We start from the raw sequence: 17727 nt of genomic DNA, 5'->3' as shown, positions 1-17727 counted from the left end.
TCATCTTAAAAAATACCAAGGTCATGAAAGGTAAGGAAAGACCAACTAGGGAGATATGAGAATCAGGTCTTCTTCTTCTTCTTTTTTTTAAAGATTTTATTTATTTATTTATTCTTGAGAGACAGAGAGAGAGGCAGAGGGAGGAGCAGGCTCCATGCAGGGAGCCTGATGTGGGACTCGATCTCCGGACTCCAGGATCACACCCTGGGCTGAAGGCAGGTGCTAAACCGCTGAGCCACTGGGGCTGCCCGAGAATCAGGTCTAATGTGTGATCCTGTATTGGAGCCCTCTGCTACGAAGAACATTACTGGGACAACTGGTGAAATTTGAATGTGGTTTCTTGGTGAAGGTTATACAAGGGGTCTTTGTACCATTCTTTTTTTTTCTTTTAAGATTTTATTTATTTGAGAGGGAGGGAAGGAGAGAGAAAGAGAAAAGGTGGGGAAAGAAAGCACGAGTGGGGGGAAGTTAAGAGGGACAAGCAGACTCCTCACTGAGTGGGGAGACCCACACAGGGCTCCATCCCAGGACCCCAAATCATGACCTGAGCTGAAGTCAGATGCTTAACAAACAGAGCCAGCCAAGCACTCCTATACTTATTCTCAAAATATTTCTGTAAATTTGAATTGTTTAAAAATAAAAAGTTAAAAAGCTACTCAGTTCTTTTATATTATGAAGGTGGGAAATGCAGGCAAATGAGGTAACTTCAGAGGTTACTCCAGAGAACCTTTGAAAGACAGTCTCTCATTACAGATTTAATTACGATTCTTTGTTCACCAAAGAATTGGGGTTGTTAATGGCAGTAAGTAGTCACTTGGGCTAAAGTCACAATGAACTAAGATTCCTTAGATGGTCATGAATCAATTTGGTGGTTCACAACCACATCAATAAAAAGTAAAATAGAATAGCAAAATCAGAGTACATTAGACACAGAGTAAGGGTGTGTTTTCATGCAACTGCTGTTTCTGTTAGACAGAATATATCTATATGTACCCTGGGTCATAGTATAAAAAGCATTTCTTATGTGGGTCACAGTCAAAAAAGTTTGAAAGCCAAGAAGAAAGAGCCTGTATAAGTCCTTCACTGGTGAGAAGAGAAAGAGTAGTTTCTACTCTGACATGATAGGATAGTTATCTCATCCCTGATTATCAAACTGGCAAAAAACATGTGCTTTGAACTAAATCTGACCCAATATTATACTGTTTGACCAGTAAAATCTGATAAGGCTACAAAAAGTCACTACCTCTTAAGCAAACTTTTCTTTTTTGGTGGGATTTGGTGGACAAACACCAGAGAGAAGGATTTTATTATGGCTGATACAACTCCCAGAATTATCTCTAGGTCCAGACTATCAGAATTTCACCATATGAACACTCAGGCTACCCCAATGCACCCTGAAAATCCTTTGTGTCATCTAAGGGATGAATGGAGACTCCTTGAATGTCACTGAAGGGCTTTGACTAGAGGAACCAGTATACCCAACTATCATCTCAAAAAGGTATGTTTGGAATTCCAAATCTTTTTCTTTTCCTAGTTAAAGAACATAGTCCCCCCCCCTTTCTCCAGTAAACTGATAATTCAAGACCAACAGTGTTCATTGCCACATGAAGAGGGAGACTATAGTTGGAACTTATATTTGAATTTTGGGTATCAAACATGGTATTATTAAGTTTACAGAAAAAACCATTTTAGATACTCTGCTTGCTATATTTGCTATTCAACAGAGACTAGTAGCCTATAGAAGGGGTCCTGATATTTATCCAGGATAGATTAAAAAATATTTTTTTAAAAGTTCATCTGGTAAATATGTGAAATAGGGCAAAGGTTAAGAGTATATAAGGACAGACAGGTGAAACAATAGCTAGCTAGAAAGAACATAATCTGCTCTTTGGTTCAGAGCCAAACTCATTTTTTTGAATTCCTGAGGGCAGAGTATATAAATATAAGTGTTTGTACATAGGAAGGGGGTGGATATACCTGCAAAATGGTGTATTAATTATGAACAACTGCTAAAAGTAAACCTCATAATTCTATTAGATTGTAAAACCCACAGAGGCTTTATCATTCTATAAAGTCATACAAAATCTAATCTCTTGGAATTAGTTACTTTTAAAATTAAAATGATCTCAGAGTGGTTTCACAATCTCAAATGGTCCCTATCTATAACTTTCAAGTTCCTTTGTGGCAAAAAAGGAAATAGAACAACAGAATTAAGTTCTGAAGTGCTTCTGGCTAAGGGGATCAGAAAAGACCCTCTCTATTAGCACTTGTGAATGTCAGAATTGAGCCTAAACTATGAGATGTTTAAGTCAATAAATAAATGTTGTATGACTGTAGCCAGAAACTTCAGACCTAGACTTTTCTGATGGGGCCTCAAACCCGCAACTCAATCATTTAGAACTGTAATCTCTAAAATTCTATTTTTGGCATAGTGCCAAAGGAATCCTTTCCCATCACCCATTTCATCAGCTATAGCAAAAGGGTAGGAAAGTTCCTCTTGGAAGGTAAGCATGGCTTCCAAACCACAAGGTCTTCAAAGCCTAAAGGACATTGTTAAATTGGCAGACATTACCTAATCTTTCAAAAATCCTTATGCTGCTTCCTGTAAATCAATTTTTTTGGTAGTTTATAAACTTCTGAGTAGCCACAATATACAGTATTTTAGTTTAAATTTAGGGAAGAAGGTAATGAGTCAAATTTTTTTTTCTTTTTTTTTCTTTTTTTTTTTTTTTTTTGAGTCAAATATTAACAATTAAAAATTACACATAGTTTAAGATCCCTGTTTCTCCTTTTGGAACTTTTGAAACAGAGCAATCATTTTCAGCCCCATTTATGAATATAAGGGCCAAAGAAAATATTTTTATTTTTAATCAGCTGATACTTCTCTTCTATCAATCCACCTAACACTATTAAGTACTTATTTCATGCAAGGTACTATTAGGATGATACAAAGTTCTTTAAGGCATGATTATTGTCTTCAAAGAGATTATAAGAAATCTCAAGATTTATAGAATTGCAAAGTGAGGGCTTCATACTGCTAAAATTAACAATTAGCACCACAATAAGATATCACCTCCTATCAGTCAGAATGGCTATAAGAAAGAGGGGCTCTGAGTGGCTCAGTGGTTGAGCATCTGTCTTTGGCTCAGGTCATGATCCCCTGCCCCAGGGCAGGGTCTCTGCTCAGTGGGGAGCCTGCTGCTCCCTCTGCCTCTGCCCCTCACCCCTTGTGCTTGCTTTCTCTGTCACATAAATAAACTCTTTTTTTTTTTTTTTTTTTTTAAAGACAAGAAATAACAAGTGTTGGTGAGAATGTGAAGAAAAGGGAACCTTAATGCACTATTGGTAGGAATGTAATTGGTACAGCCACTATGGAAAACAGTATAGAGGTTCCTCAAAAACTTGAAAAATACCATACGATCTAGTAACAAAACTGCTGGGTACTTACCCAAAGAAATGAAAACACTAGGTTGAAAGGATGTATGCAACATTATGTACAATAGCCAAGACATGGAGGCAACCTAAATGTCCATCAATAGATGAGTGGATACAGAAGATGTGGTACATGTAAACATAATGAAATATTAGCCTTAAAAAAGAACGAACTGTTGTCATTCATGGTAACAAAGATGGACCTAGAGGGTATTAGGCTAAGTGAAAAGACGGACAGAGAAAGACAAATACTGTATGATTTCACTTATGTGTAGAAGCTAAAAAACAAAACGAACAAACAAAACAGAAACAGATTCATAAATACAGAGAACAAAATGGTGGTTTCCAGAAGAGGGGTGGGTGGTGGGTCAGCAAAACAGGTGAAGGGGATTAAGAGGTGCAAACTTCCAGCTACAAAATAAGTCCCAGAGATGAAAAGCATAGCATAGGGAGTATAGCCAGTAACACTGTAATAACTGCACCGTGACAGATGGTGACTGTACTCACTGTGGCGAGCACAGCATAATGCTGAGAACTGTCAAATCACTATGCTGTACACCTGAAACTAACCTAACACTGTATGCCAGCTATAGTTCATTAAAAAAAAAAAAAAAAAAAAAAGAATTGTAGGGATGCCTGGGTGGCTCAGCTGGTTGAACGACCTACTCTTGGTCTCGGCTCAGGTCATGATGTCAGGATTGTGAGATCAAGCCCCGCATCAGACTCCGCACTCCACAGGGAGTCTGCTTCTCTCTCTCTTTCTCCCTTTCCTTCTCCCTCTGCCGCTCCCTCAATCTTGCACTCTCTCTCAAATAAATAAATCTTAAAAAAAAATTATAAGCATAAAAAAACTCTAAAGAAACCCAATGAAGCCCTACTCTTCCATATGTTCTTATGTAATTTCTAATTTCATACTAAATAAATAAGCTATTTTTAAAGGAGACCATCAATAGGACGCAGCCAAGTCAGAAGAAAAGTCAGAGTGAATAAGAGCTGCATTTACTATTCCATGTATTTATACTGTTGTTTTTATTACTGGGCCTCTAGAAGGGCCACAAGCATTATTTGGGGGAAAGAGGATATATGAGAAGTTCTCAAGAGAACAGGAAGTTCTTTGTCACTTAACTCCTTTGTCCTTCTATTTTCCCATCTTAATCCTCATTTTTAATTTATGTGATATGAAAATCTTCCCCCTTCTTTCAGGATGGGAAAGATCAATGGTGTTGACTCACGTTTAATGATTTCTCCTGCAGAGATGCTCCTGAGTGAGGTAGACATATTAGGGATTTTACCACAAAATCACTCTATTAGAGTGAAGTGAAGTGAATCATTCCAGAGTAAAGAGTCAGCCTTCAATCCAATATAAGGAAACAAAGAGCAGAAGGAAGCCATGCAATTCTTTCCATTTAATAAAGGGCTTTTGACATGTGTTCTTTATGAAAAAGCAATAAAAGCTAAAAATCAGACCAACAAAACACATCCATTAAAAGGCTTGTGTATACTCGGGTGGGTTGCTGAAGGAGGGGGCCGGGGGAGGAGACCGTGCCATTTTGAGATACAAGGCAGTAACACAGAGGCAAAGTAAGATAAGACCTTAAAGTTGCCTAGCATGGAGTTAGCCAATTTTTATTACTCTCCAGAGTGTTTCCCATCTTGCTCTCATAGGACTTAAATAATGTCCTAGTGTTAAAGAACTTTAAATCTCAGAAACTCACTTAAGGGTAAGGGATTATTATGGGCCCTTTAAGACACCTGTCCCAGAATTAGTTTATAGGTTTAGTGTTTTGCAATTAAATTTAAACAGCTTAGAAAGGCAGAGTATTTTATGTGAGTGACTTAGGCAGTTTTTCCTCCAGTCACACTTTCTTTACAGGCCACATCTGTTAGAAAGAGCAGTAAGTAAAGTTAGAGCTAGGGGGCAACCCAGAACCTGAGTAGAGGTTTTTCAAGGGTAAGCTTGGGAGTGGGGGCAATACTCCCTCAGGGGCATTCTCACAATGACTGCAGAGTGCTATCAGCATTTAGTAGGCCAGGGTCAGGGACACTGGAGGTGTCCTACTACTCTGCTCCTCAAAGAGCCGCAGGAGGAAGAAATAATTACTCTGTCAAAATGCTCACAGTACCCTGATGAGTCAAAATGCTTCAACTGATCAGAAGCACTAATGGCAAATTAAATATTTTTTGATTAGCTTAAAATTACCTCAAAGGGCTCTCTAAGTTTATATGGCTGGTTAAACACTGAATAAATAGCTTAAAACAGTATGATTTATCTAAAACATTTGTTACAACTATAAATATTCAGTAGAGTTATTTAATTTTTAATTTTTGAGAGAGAGTGTGAGTGTGAGTGTGGGTTGGTGGGGGTGGGAGTGGGGGGTGAGAGGGGAGAGAGAGAGAATCTTACGCAGGCTCAGTTCCCAGTGCAGAGCCCAACCTTGAGATCATGACCTGAGCCACAATCAAGAGCCAGCCACTTAATTGACTGAGCCACCTATGCACCCCAAGAGTTGTTTTAAGAAGTTGTTTATCTTGATAAAATTGCTTTAAAAAGTTAAGGAGGGAGGTGCTTGGGTGGTCTAGTTGGTTCAGCATCTGCCTTCAGCTCAGGTCATGTTCCCGGGGTCCAGGGATTAAGGCCTGCATGATGCTCCCTTCTCAGCAGGGAAGTCTGCTTCTCCCTCTCTCTCTGCACCCCAATCCCCACCTCTGCTCATGCTCTCTCTCTCTCTCTCAAATAAATGGATAAAATATAAAAAAAAAAAAAGTCAAGGAAAAAGATGTTGAATACTACTACATTTTTACACTTAATTATACTTTAGCTTTTATTTTATTTTATTTTTAATTTTTTATTTATTGATGATAGTCACACACACACACACACAGAGAGAGAGAGAGAGAGAGAGAGAGAGGCAGAGACACAGGCAGAGGGAGAAGCAGGCTCCATGCACTGGAAGCCCGACGTGGGACTCGATCTCGGGTCTCCAGGATCGTGCCCTGGGCCAAAGGCAGGCGCCAAACCGCTGCGCCACCCAGGGATCCCTACTTTAGCCTTTAAAATAAATAAATTTGTGTAGTGCATAAAGTTATGTTTGACATTTATGTTGTGCTTATAATCTGTATGTCAGGCAAAATGCACTACCGTCCCGTGGTAACACTCCTTAAACTCAGGCTCCTTATTTGGTAATAATTAGCTTCTTGACAATGAAACCTACAACTTGGGACACCTGGGTGGCTCTGCGGCTGGGCGTCTGCCTTTGGCTCAGGTCATGATCCCGGGATCCGAGATCAAGTCCACATTAGGCTCCCTGCATGGAGCCTGCTTCTCCCTCTGCCTGTGTCTCTGCCTCTCTCTCTCTCTCTCTCTCTGTCTCTCATGAATAAATAAATAAATCTTAAAAAAAAAAAAAAGGAAACCTACAACTTAAAAGTATAAAATCAGAGAACCATCATAAGCATCAGAGTACTAGAAGTCTATAAAAATAAATTATAATATAAAGGTTCAGATATTCTATTTTTGTTTTTTATCTGTCATCAACCTGATTTATTATTTTTTGTAATATTTTGGTAATTTTCTCTAAAGCCTATAAATTTGGCTGAATATTCCAACAGGTGGTAAGAAAAGGAACAGTATTTCCCATTATTAGTAACTGCAGAGATTTAAGAAAAAAGGCCATTATTAAGAAAAGCATTCTATGTATGGTTCATATAGAAATTCTAAGTCTTCACCTAGTTTTCATAATTGTGAATTTATAGTTGGTCCAGAAATAAGGTCGGCTCCATTCATCTAGGTTTACTAAGAATACCACCTCCTTAGCACTAAAAATGTAGTTAGAAAGTCAAGACTTAATTTTCTTATAATAGTTCAGATTCAGGAAAAGCACACAAGGGAACCTTCCTAGTCTGCAATGAGCCAGTATGCACCCTTCCTGCTTTGCAGATACTGTTGACATATTTGTCCAAATGCTTTATGGGTTGTCTATGTGCTACCTATATATGCTCTATGTCCATACTCTCAGTTAAAAATATTTCAAAATAGTTGAAAATGGAAGATGCCACTGCTCTCGTTTCTCTTATGTTCAAGTTATCTTCTTTTGTGCCAAGTGAATCCTCTCAATATCCAATTTTTCCTTTTTCTGCCCTTCTCATTTCCACTGGACATAAGCTTGCCCCTTCACTAGGGATCTGCCAAAGGAAGTTTAAGCTTTGGCTCTGGCTGAAAAGTATAGCCGTGACTCTGAAGATGACATTAAAGTTTCTTCCTATACTTTGTATGAGATACAAGAGATTAAAAAAAAAAAAAAAAGCCATTCATTACAGAGAAAAAGTTGAAAGATAAAACATTTCATAGGGAGAGTACTATTTTTTTGTCCAGATTATTTTTGCCCATGGCAGGAAAAGAACAATCAATGTACTATTTAGTAAGAGATTCATTTCAAACTCCCACACCGTAATATAATTCAGAAACACAGTTCCTTCCATCAGCCATGGGGGTAGGGAGGAAGCAATTCCCAGGGAAGTTAATGGTCCTGTCAACCCTGTCAATTGGGGGTAGGGAGGAAGCAATTCCCAGGGAAGTTAATGGTCCTGTCAACCCTGTCATTCCCACATTGTAATGCCAATGTAATTCCACATAAACACAATTATGCGGAGGCAAACGCTGTTGCAGAGTGTAAGAGCCACATATGCGTTTCTCTAAGAAACACAACTTGTGAGGATCATGAGGCATGGCAATGTTTGTGCAAAAAAGGACCAATGTGGGGATCAAATTAATTAGATTCCTGGAGCCTGTTGCTTAGTATGCAATTCTGGAAAGAACTAAGCTCCATGATGACTGACTGACTGGCATACAGAAAACCACGTATTGTTTTGTTTGAGCATAAAGAGCATATGAGAACTAGTATTGGAGTGCCCTGGGCACTGTTCTAATCAGTTTGCAAGATGCTGCGTGTAATGGTACTACATGGGCTAGTCAATTTGGGTGGTGGTAATAATGCACAGTCACTCTATGGACATAGTCACTATATGTTTAGTTAGCATATATTTAAACAAACCAGAAATAAAATACCTTTTCCATACCACAGACTATCAACGACCTAGCTATCTTACAAATATACACTACTGCTCCAATACAGACTGAGGGCAGCCCTGGTGGCCCAGCAGTTTAGTGCTGCCTTCAGCCCAGGGCGTGATCCTGGGGACCCGGGATCGAGTCCCGTGTCGGGCTCCCTGCATGGAGCCTGCTTCTCCCTCTGCCTGTGTCTCTGCCTCTCTCTCTGTGTCTCTCATGAATAAATAAATAAAATCTTAAAAAATAATAATAATACAGACTGAGTGACAGTACACAAAACCTATCATTAAAACTGGAATCCAAATTCCAAGAGCAAAGTGAGTCTTTTTTTTTTTTTTAATATATTTTTTTCATTTGAGAGAGCATGCATGTGCACACTACTGGGGCAGGGCAGAGAATCTCAAGCAGAGTCTGCGCAGAGCATGGGGCCTGACTTAGGGCTCGATCTCACTACCCTGAGACCATGACCTGAGCCAAAACCAAGAGTTAGACACCCAACTGACTGCACTGTCCAGGCGCCCTGAAAGCAAATCTATTTTTAACTGCTCAGAAGGATCACAAAGTCTGATGTTCCCACCAGAGAAACTTATACTACCTAGGTATAACTAGTCAAATGTCTTTGTTAAATTTTAAATATTTTGAGTAAGTTGATACACAATGTTACAACAGTTTCAGGTACACAGCCTAGTGATTGACAAGTTTATACATTATGTTATGTTCACCACAGGTGAGGCCACCACCTAACTCAATACATCACGATTACAAGATCATTGACCATATTCCTCATGCGGTACCTTTTATCCCCGTGACATAGTCCTTCCATAACTGGGAGCCTGTATCTTCTACCCCTTTCCCCTCTGGCAACCATCAGTTTGTTCTTAATATTTATATATCTGATCTTGTTTTTTGTTTTTTTTTTCTTCATTTGGTGTTTTTTGTTTGTTTAGATTCTATTAATGAGTGAAACTATGTGGTATTTGTCTTTTGTCTCACTCTGTTTTATTTCACTTAGTATAATACTCTCTAGGTCCATCCATGTTGTTTCAAATGGCACAATCTCATCCTTTCTTCCGGCTGCAGAATATTCCACTGTACGAGTGTGCATGTGTGTATGTATATACACCCTCCTCCCCATCTTCCTTATCCATCCATCTACCAATGGACACTTAGGCTGCTTCCATACCTTGGCTATTGTAAATAATGTTGCAATGAACATAGGGATGCATAATTCTTTCTCAATTAGTATTTTTGTTTTCTTTGGGTAGATACTCCAATAGCAGAATTATTTAATCATATGGTATTTCTATTTTTAATATTTTGAGGAACTTCCACACTGTTTTCCACAGTGGGTGTACCAACTGACATTCTCATCAACCGTGCATTGAGGGGTTCCCTTTGCTCTATATCCTTGCCAACACTTGTTATTTCTTGTGTTTTTTATTTTAGCCATTTAAACAGGTATAACGTGATATCTCATTGTGGTTTCGATTTGCACTTCCTTGATGATTAGTAATGCTGAACAGCTTTTCCTGTGTCTGTAGGCCATTGTATGTCTTCTTTGGAAAAACATCTATTTGGGTCCTCTGATCATTTTTAAATCTGATTTTTATGTGTGTGTATGTGTGTTGAGCTGAATAAGTTCTTTACATATTTTGGATAAGCCCTTACTGGATATATCATTTGCAAACATCTCCCACTCAGTGGGTTGTCTTTTGGTTTTGTTGATGGTTTCCCTTTGCTGTGCAAAAGCTTTTTTTTTTTTTCCCTAAAGATTTTATTTATTTATTCATTTAAGACACAGAGAGAGAGACACACACACACAGGCAGAGGGAGAAGCAGGTTCCATGCAGGCAGCCCCATGTGGGACTCGATCCCAGGACTCCAGGATCACACCCTGAGCCCTGAGCGGAAGTCAGATGCTTAACTGCTGAGCCACCCAGATGTCCCTGTGCAAAAGCTTTTTATTTTGATGTCATCCTGATTATTTTTACTTTTGTTTACCTTGCCTTAGGATATATATCATAAAAAAATGTTATTATGGCCGATGTCAGAGAAATTACTGCCTGTGTTCTCTTCTAGGATTTTTATGGTTTCAGATCTCACATTTAGGACTTTAATCCAGAGCTCGCTTCGGCAGCACATATACTAAAATAGGACTTTAATCCGTTTTAATTAGTCAAATATATTTATTGTTCTAGTTCTTAGTTCTCTTTTTTTTTTTAAATCTTTTTTTTTTTTTTTTAAAGATTTTATTTATTTACTCATGATAGTCACAGAGAGAGAGAGAGAGGCAGAGACACAGGCAGAGGGAGAAGCAGGCTCCATGCAGGGAGCCCGATGTGGGATTCAATCCCGGGTCTCCAGGATCGCGCCCTGGGCCAAAGGCAGGCGCCAAACCGCTGCGCCACCCAGGGATCCCCTTAGTTCTCTTTCTATATTGCCTTTCCATCACGTTAAATAGTCTCATTGTTTTAAATATTAAGTGCTCCAAAGATGCAACAGAGCTGTCATTTTTCCAGGTGGATATCTAATAGGTATCTTAAACTTAACACATCTAAAATTGGATTCTTGATTTTCCTCCCCACCTTTGACATCTGCACACTTCCCCATCTCAACTGACAGCAACTCTCTTTCCAATTGCTCAGGCCAATAGACCTGGAGTCATCCAAGACTCCTCTTTTCAGAACTTACATCCCACATATCCAGAATCTTATCACCTCTCAACACCTCTACCGCTGCCACATTATCCAAGCTCCCATCACCTCTTGCCTGGATTACTGAAATAGTTCCCCAGCTTCAACTCTTGTCTCAAGCCTAATCTCACTGCAGCAGCTAGAAGGACTCTTCTAAAACTTAAGTCAGATCATGTCACTCCCCTACTCAAAATCCTACAATGGCTCTTCATTTTACTCAGAGTAAAAGACAAAGGTTTATAACACTCTATACCGACATGGTCTGATTCTCTTTCCTATATTCTCCTCTATAATTTTTTGTATGTGCTAGAACGTGCCCAGCCTACGGCCTTTGCTCTAGCTGCTTCTTCTACCTAGAACACTCTTCCCACAGATAACGTGGCTAACTCCCTCAGCGTCTTCAAATCTTTGTTCAAATCTCAGTCTGTCAACAAGGTTTACTTAGGCAACCTATCTGATACTACAATCTGTCCTCTTTCCACCAATCCTCTTTATCCAACTCATCATTTGAAACTGCATCAAGCAGTGTCTAATGTGCTATATACTTTATTATGTTTATTGCTCACTATCTGCCTCCTCCTTGCTAGGATGCTAAGCTTCATGAGGTCAGGATCTTTGTCTTGCTGACTAATGTATTCCAAGTGCCTAGAACAATGTATGGCAAATATCAGGCATTCTATAAATATTTAATGAGTGAATGAGTGATTGTTGATTTTAAATTTAGTGTGATCCTCATGGTATACACATTCCCATGTGTGCTTTATATCTATTGGATCAAACTGGTTAATTATGTTGTTCAAATCCTTTATGTCCTTATGTATTTTTGTCTGTTTGACATTAGTTTCCGAGAGAGTTATGTTAAAATCTCCAACTCTGGATGTTGATACAATATTTCCTTGCTACTCTGTCAGCTTTTGTTCCATAAATTTTGAAACTGTATTTTCAGTGTTTATAGTCCAGTATTTTATATCTTCTTTGTAGATTCTTCCTTCCTATAATCTGATGCTTTTTGCTTGAAATTATCTTTTGATGGTTATTAATGTTGCCATATTAGTTTTTTCCCTTTGAGTATCTGCATATATTTTTCCTCATATTTCTTTATCCCTTTCATTATCAGTTTGATGACAGCACATCGTTAAGTAGAATAATCTGAGTGTGTCCCTGGCTTTGTAGATGAATTTCTATTCATTATGATTACATATGTATTTTTTTAATATTTCCTATTTACTATGTTTTCCCTTTGCTTCTTTTGATCTCCCTTCCTGCCTTCTACTGAATGTAGTAAATAAATTTTTTTAAAAATCACCTATTTTTCCAGGGGTGCCTGGCTGGCTCAGTCAAAAGAGCATGAGACTCTTGATCTCAGGGCCATGAGTTTGAGCCCCACATTGGGTGAAGAGACTACTTAAGTAAGTAAATAAACTTTAATAAAAAAATTAGCAATTCTTCTGCTATTGATTTAGGAGTTGTACGTTCTATTTCTGTATTTCAGTTACTTTAGTGGTTATTCCTACATTTTACACACTGTTTTAAATATAGTTTTCCTTTAGAAGTTTATAAACTTAATTAATATCCTCTCTACTCAAAAAAAAGACCTTAGTATACTTTATATATCTTTAACACATTGTTGTTGATAGAATTTTAGATCATTTTTTACACATATAAGAAAAAAATTAGCTTTATCATCATATTTTAATACTTTTGCTTCTTGTATCCCACTGTTTTCTGCATGTACTTTTCTTTTTGCTGAAGAACATCCTCGGTTCTTTCATTAGCAAAAGTTTGGAAGTTGAGAAGTTAGCCTCTGTGTATTTGCAAATGCCTTTATTTCACTTTTGTATATAGAAATCACTGCATAGAAGTGTAGGTTTATAATTATTTTTCCACAGCACTTTGAGGATACTGTTACCTACTGTTGCTAGAGCCTAATGACAATTGACCACCATTCTGTAGATATATTATCTGTATCTTTTCTTTGCAATTAAAACTTTCTCAGGGCACCTGGTTCAGTCACTTGGGCGTCCAACTCTTGGTTTCAGCTCGGGTTGTGATCTCAAGGTCATGTCGGGCTCCAAGCACAGAGCCTGCTTGGGATTCTCTCTCCCTCTCCTCTGCCCCCCTCCCCTGCTTGTGTTTGCTCTCTCAAATAAACAAAATCTTAAAAACATTTTTTTCTTTGCATCATTAATATCTACAGTTTCCCTACCTAAGTGATTAGTAGTTATAGGTTTATTTATCCTGCTTTATGGGTAGGGTCTTTCTATTCGGAGGACTCCTTGACCTCATGGATTAATACCCAACTTCAATCTCCATTATTCTTCTCCCCTCTTTTTCATTACCTCTCTCTGCTCCTTTGTGCCTCCTGGCTGACGTGTACTCAAGCTCCTCAGGCTGTGTTCTGTGTCCCACTTCTCCAAGTCTCCTACCTCCATCTCGATGCTGCACTGAGACGTTTCCTCCGCCCTATTTTCCAGTTCACTGGTTTTTCTCTGATGCTGGAAGCAGTACGCTACGCAGTCTCCTCTGCTGTCACTTCAACATTAGATACTGTTTTCATTTCAATAGTACATTTTCACTTCCAAGACTTCGAAGTGGTTCTTTCTCACATCTTCCTGTTCTTGTTTCATTACCTGTTATTCTTTTTTTGTGGGATCTAACGTCTCTTGTCTGTTGAGAATTTTAACTTATTTTAAGACCTTCTTTACATTATTCTGTTATCTTTTCTCTCAGGCATCAATTCTCTCATTTATTGGGTCTGCTCACTGCTTTTGATGGTCTTAAATTTTATGAACTCTTTGTAATATTTTGAGGACTCAATTTCTATGACAGTGTTAAAATAGGAGTATCTTCGTCTGCAGTGTAGTTCTGAGTTGCCTCAGCTTAGATACTGGCCTTCAGCCAGACTTTAGGTTGACAGCTCAGGGTTCTATCTTGAATGGGTCCTCGTGGCTGCTGCCTCTCACTGCCCTTTCTGATTTCTTGTCAGGTGCAAGCTGTGTATTTCTGTGATGCTACTGGGATGAGCTGAATGAACCTGGCCCACATTTGCAGATAGCATAGTGTGTTCCTGGTTCCAAGATTTATGCTCTGAGTACGCAGAATCCTTACAAAAAACCCTGACCCAATTGCCTACATCCATTTATAGCTCCCCCACCACAGTGGCTTTTCTTTCCATTATTGGCCCAAAGAGATTTTCTTTATTGTTTTTAAGTATGATTGTGTACTTTTAAAAATCTTTAAAAAATATTTACCCATTCTTAATTTTATAATGAAAGGAACGGGATTCAGTGTCTTTATTTTGCCATCCTGACCTGGAGGTACTAGAGTAGCTTTTATTTTTGAAGTAGTAACTGTTTGATTCTCCTAACCTCACCAGTCTGTAAATATTAGCAAATATACCAAAGGTTCAAAATCAAAATTAACTCTAGTGGAGGAATATTCTGATTATTTGGAGGTAGTTTGAATTGAAATACACAATGGACAGATTGATAAATCAGAAATGGAGGGAAGATGATTTTTAAAAGCTTGGGATGGTAGCACACTTTATTGTAGGACCTCTGTATGAACTCTACCACTGTTTTCCATAAATGGAATCAGACTGAGCAGAAGAGGAGGGTGCTTTCCACAACCCTAGGCACAGCACTGCAGCCAGCAGAGTCCTGTAATAAGCACCACCTGCACTCCTGCACCTGGATGACAGCCATCAGCCCGATGGAAAGAATGCTGATCGGGGAATTCACAACCGTTCTAGCTCATTCTCTGCCACTAAGCTATTGTACAGCACAGGTTAAGCCATGATCCCTTTTGGGGCCCCAGGTAGTTTATCTGTAAAATAAGGGAGTTGGCCTGGAATAGCTTCTAAAGTACCTTCCAGAAATAATTTTCTGTGATCTCAACATTTTGGTAGTTCATAAGTATGCTGAGTCTTCCATTCTTCAATTCGCTAAGTAAATAACTTGCCAGGTAAAGGAAGAAAACCGTGCATTTCTGAAATCAGTCTTCAAAAATGGAAACTAACAATTACCAGAAGTATGGCTTTTTCTGGTCACTACTCTGCAAAGGAACAGCTTATGGGTGACTGGATGATGTTTCTGTGTGGGTGCAGACACAATCTAAGTTTTTTTTTTTTTTTTTTTTTTTTTTTTTCAATTTTTTTTTTTTTTATTTATTTATGATAGTCACACAGAGAGAGAGAGAGGCAGAGACAAAGGCAGAGGGAGAAGCAGGCTCCATGCACCGGGAGCCCGACGTGGGATTCGATCCCGGGTCTCCAGGATCGTGCCCTGGGCCAAAGGCAGGCGCTAAACCGCTGCGCCACTCAGGGATCCCTCCTTTTTACAATCTAAGTTTTAAATAGAGAAAAGCAAACCAGCCTAGGCCAAAACAAACCCCCTACACACAGTCCCAGACACCATGAAGGAAAACAGGTCTTTTCTACAAACATGTCTGTCACTGATAGTTGAGAAGACAGTGAAAATAAATCTCAAACTGACCACATCAAAGTGCAGAGAGGGGCAAAAGTAAGCAGCATGCTGCAAAGTCACAGGACATGAGGGGTCTGACTCTGTACACTGTAAAGTCTGCACAACTAGAAATTTCATGTGATTAGAAATGTAGGGAAGAGAATGAGGAAGGGAAGAGTAAAGTTGGAGTTCTACTGAAAAGAAGGAAGAGTGGATTAAAAATATAAAAACTGGGACGCCTGCATGGCTCAGCTGGTTGAGCATCTGCCTTTGGCTCACGGGGTAATCCCGGGGTCCTGGGATCGAGTCCCACATTGAGCTTCCTGCATGGAGCTTGCTTCTCCCTCTGCCTGTGTCTCTGCATTTCTTCTTTCTTTCTTTCTTTTCTTTCTTTTTCTTTCTTTCTTTCTTTTTTCTTTCTTTCTTTCTTTTCTTTCTTTCTTTCTTTCTTTCTTTCTTTCTTTCTTTCTTTCTTTCTTTCTTTCTCTTTTTTTTCTTCCTCCTTTCCTTTCCTTTCCTTTCCTTTCCTTTCCTTTCCTTTCCTTTCCTTTCCTTTCCTTTCCTTTCCTTTCCTTTCCTTTCCTTTCCTTTCCTTTCTTTTCTCTTTCATGAATGAATGGATAGGATCTTTTAAAAAATTATATATATATACATATATGTGTATATATATATATACACACACACATATATATATATATAATTAGGTTAAGGTGGCAAGGAAAACTCAGTAATAAATCTCAGAGTTTCTCAGCACTTTGACTATGTTCACAGTGCTAATTTATACCAACTATTGAATTTCACCACATTGCACTAAAAACCAAGTAGATTCCAACTTCACAGGGGTGAAGGATGGAAGTTAATTCGCATATACCAGCCCCACCCCCAAGCAGTCTTCAGATAACTTTCTAAGGATATTTTCTAAAAACAAAAACAAAACAAAAACAATATTCATTGGAAGGTACCTTACCATCCACAACGCTACAGGTGAGCCACAGTCTACTGCATCTACCCTGCTGTATGTGGGGTGGGATGGGCGCCCAGCAGATTTCTCGACTTCACTACCCAATACTTCACTCTACCAGAAACACGCAAACCACCACCAGGGAGGGAAAAAGTGCTCTGACCAAATTCCCACTGGGTTCAAGCAGTCTTTCACTATTAGGCAAGCCTTCACTTTCAGGAAGCTTGTGTGGCCAAAGCATTTAAGAAAAAAAAATTACAAGTAACAGAGGAACATTAAAGAAAATGAAGAAAAATAGAGAAAAAAAAAAAAAAAAACCAGCCATATTTAGTCTCACCTTAGAAACACAATCACTGGTAACACTCTGGAGACTTTCCCCCTGGTCTTTTTACCTGGGTCTGGGTGCCCTCCATCACTTCACAGTTACACTCCTATTCCACACACAATTGCGCATCTACTTCAGTCAGTGATCTTTTATCATAAGCATTTATCCAGGTTATTGCATTATGTTTGTAACTCATTCTTAAATGGCTGCCTCATACTCTTCTGTTCCAAAGAAACACCCCTAAATGGCTGGTAGTCAGGAACAGTAAAGCAAACTATGATTCATAGTATTCCATTGCACGGATGAATCATAGTTTACTTAACTGCTGCCAGAACACTGGACATTTAGGTTGTTTCCAATTTTTCCACTATTACAAAGAACTAAAAGGACTCAATCTGCTTGGTTCAACAGTACCTAGCAAACAGCTTTCCACATAATAGGCACTCAAGTATTTATTAAATGAATAAATGTTTATAGAGCTACATATATATAATATACCCTGGGCTGAAAATCTCTGTACGTAAAGCTCCCCGACCCTTTTATACAGTTTCTTAGAGAAAGATTCCCATAAGTGGAAATTCTGTATCAATTTGGGGTTTTTCATAGTTTGACAATTTGCTTTCTGAAAAGGAAGTATGAGCTTGCATTCCCCATGGTAATATATGAGGATGCCCATTTCACTATACTCTCACCTAAAATGGGGATTATCTTTTCAAAATCTTTGCCTATTTTGGTTGGTGAAAAAAAAAAAAGCCCTACTTATAATACTAATTTATAGTTTTAAT

The 17727-nt window shown here is 38.7% G+C and overlaps 1 protein-coding gene across 13 annotated transcripts in view; it reads right to left on the bottom strand.

Moving 5' to 3' along the window:
* The window catches only part of PPP1R12B (protein phosphatase 1 regulatory subunit 12B), a 205943-nt gene that overhangs the window by 46102 nt on the left and 142114 nt on the right, over positions 1 to 17727 (bottom strand). The gene's annotated exons all lie outside the window — the stretch shown is intronic.

This window comes from Canis aureus, chromosome 6 (genome assembly GCF_053574225.1).
Source record: "Canis aureus isolate CA01 chromosome 6, VMU_Caureus_v.1.0, whole genome shotgun sequence".
Classification (NCBI taxonomy): domain Eukaryota; kingdom Metazoa; phylum Chordata; class Mammalia; order Carnivora; family Canidae; genus Canis; species Canis aureus.
This window is presented reverse-complemented; position numbering and strand designations above follow the sequence as displayed.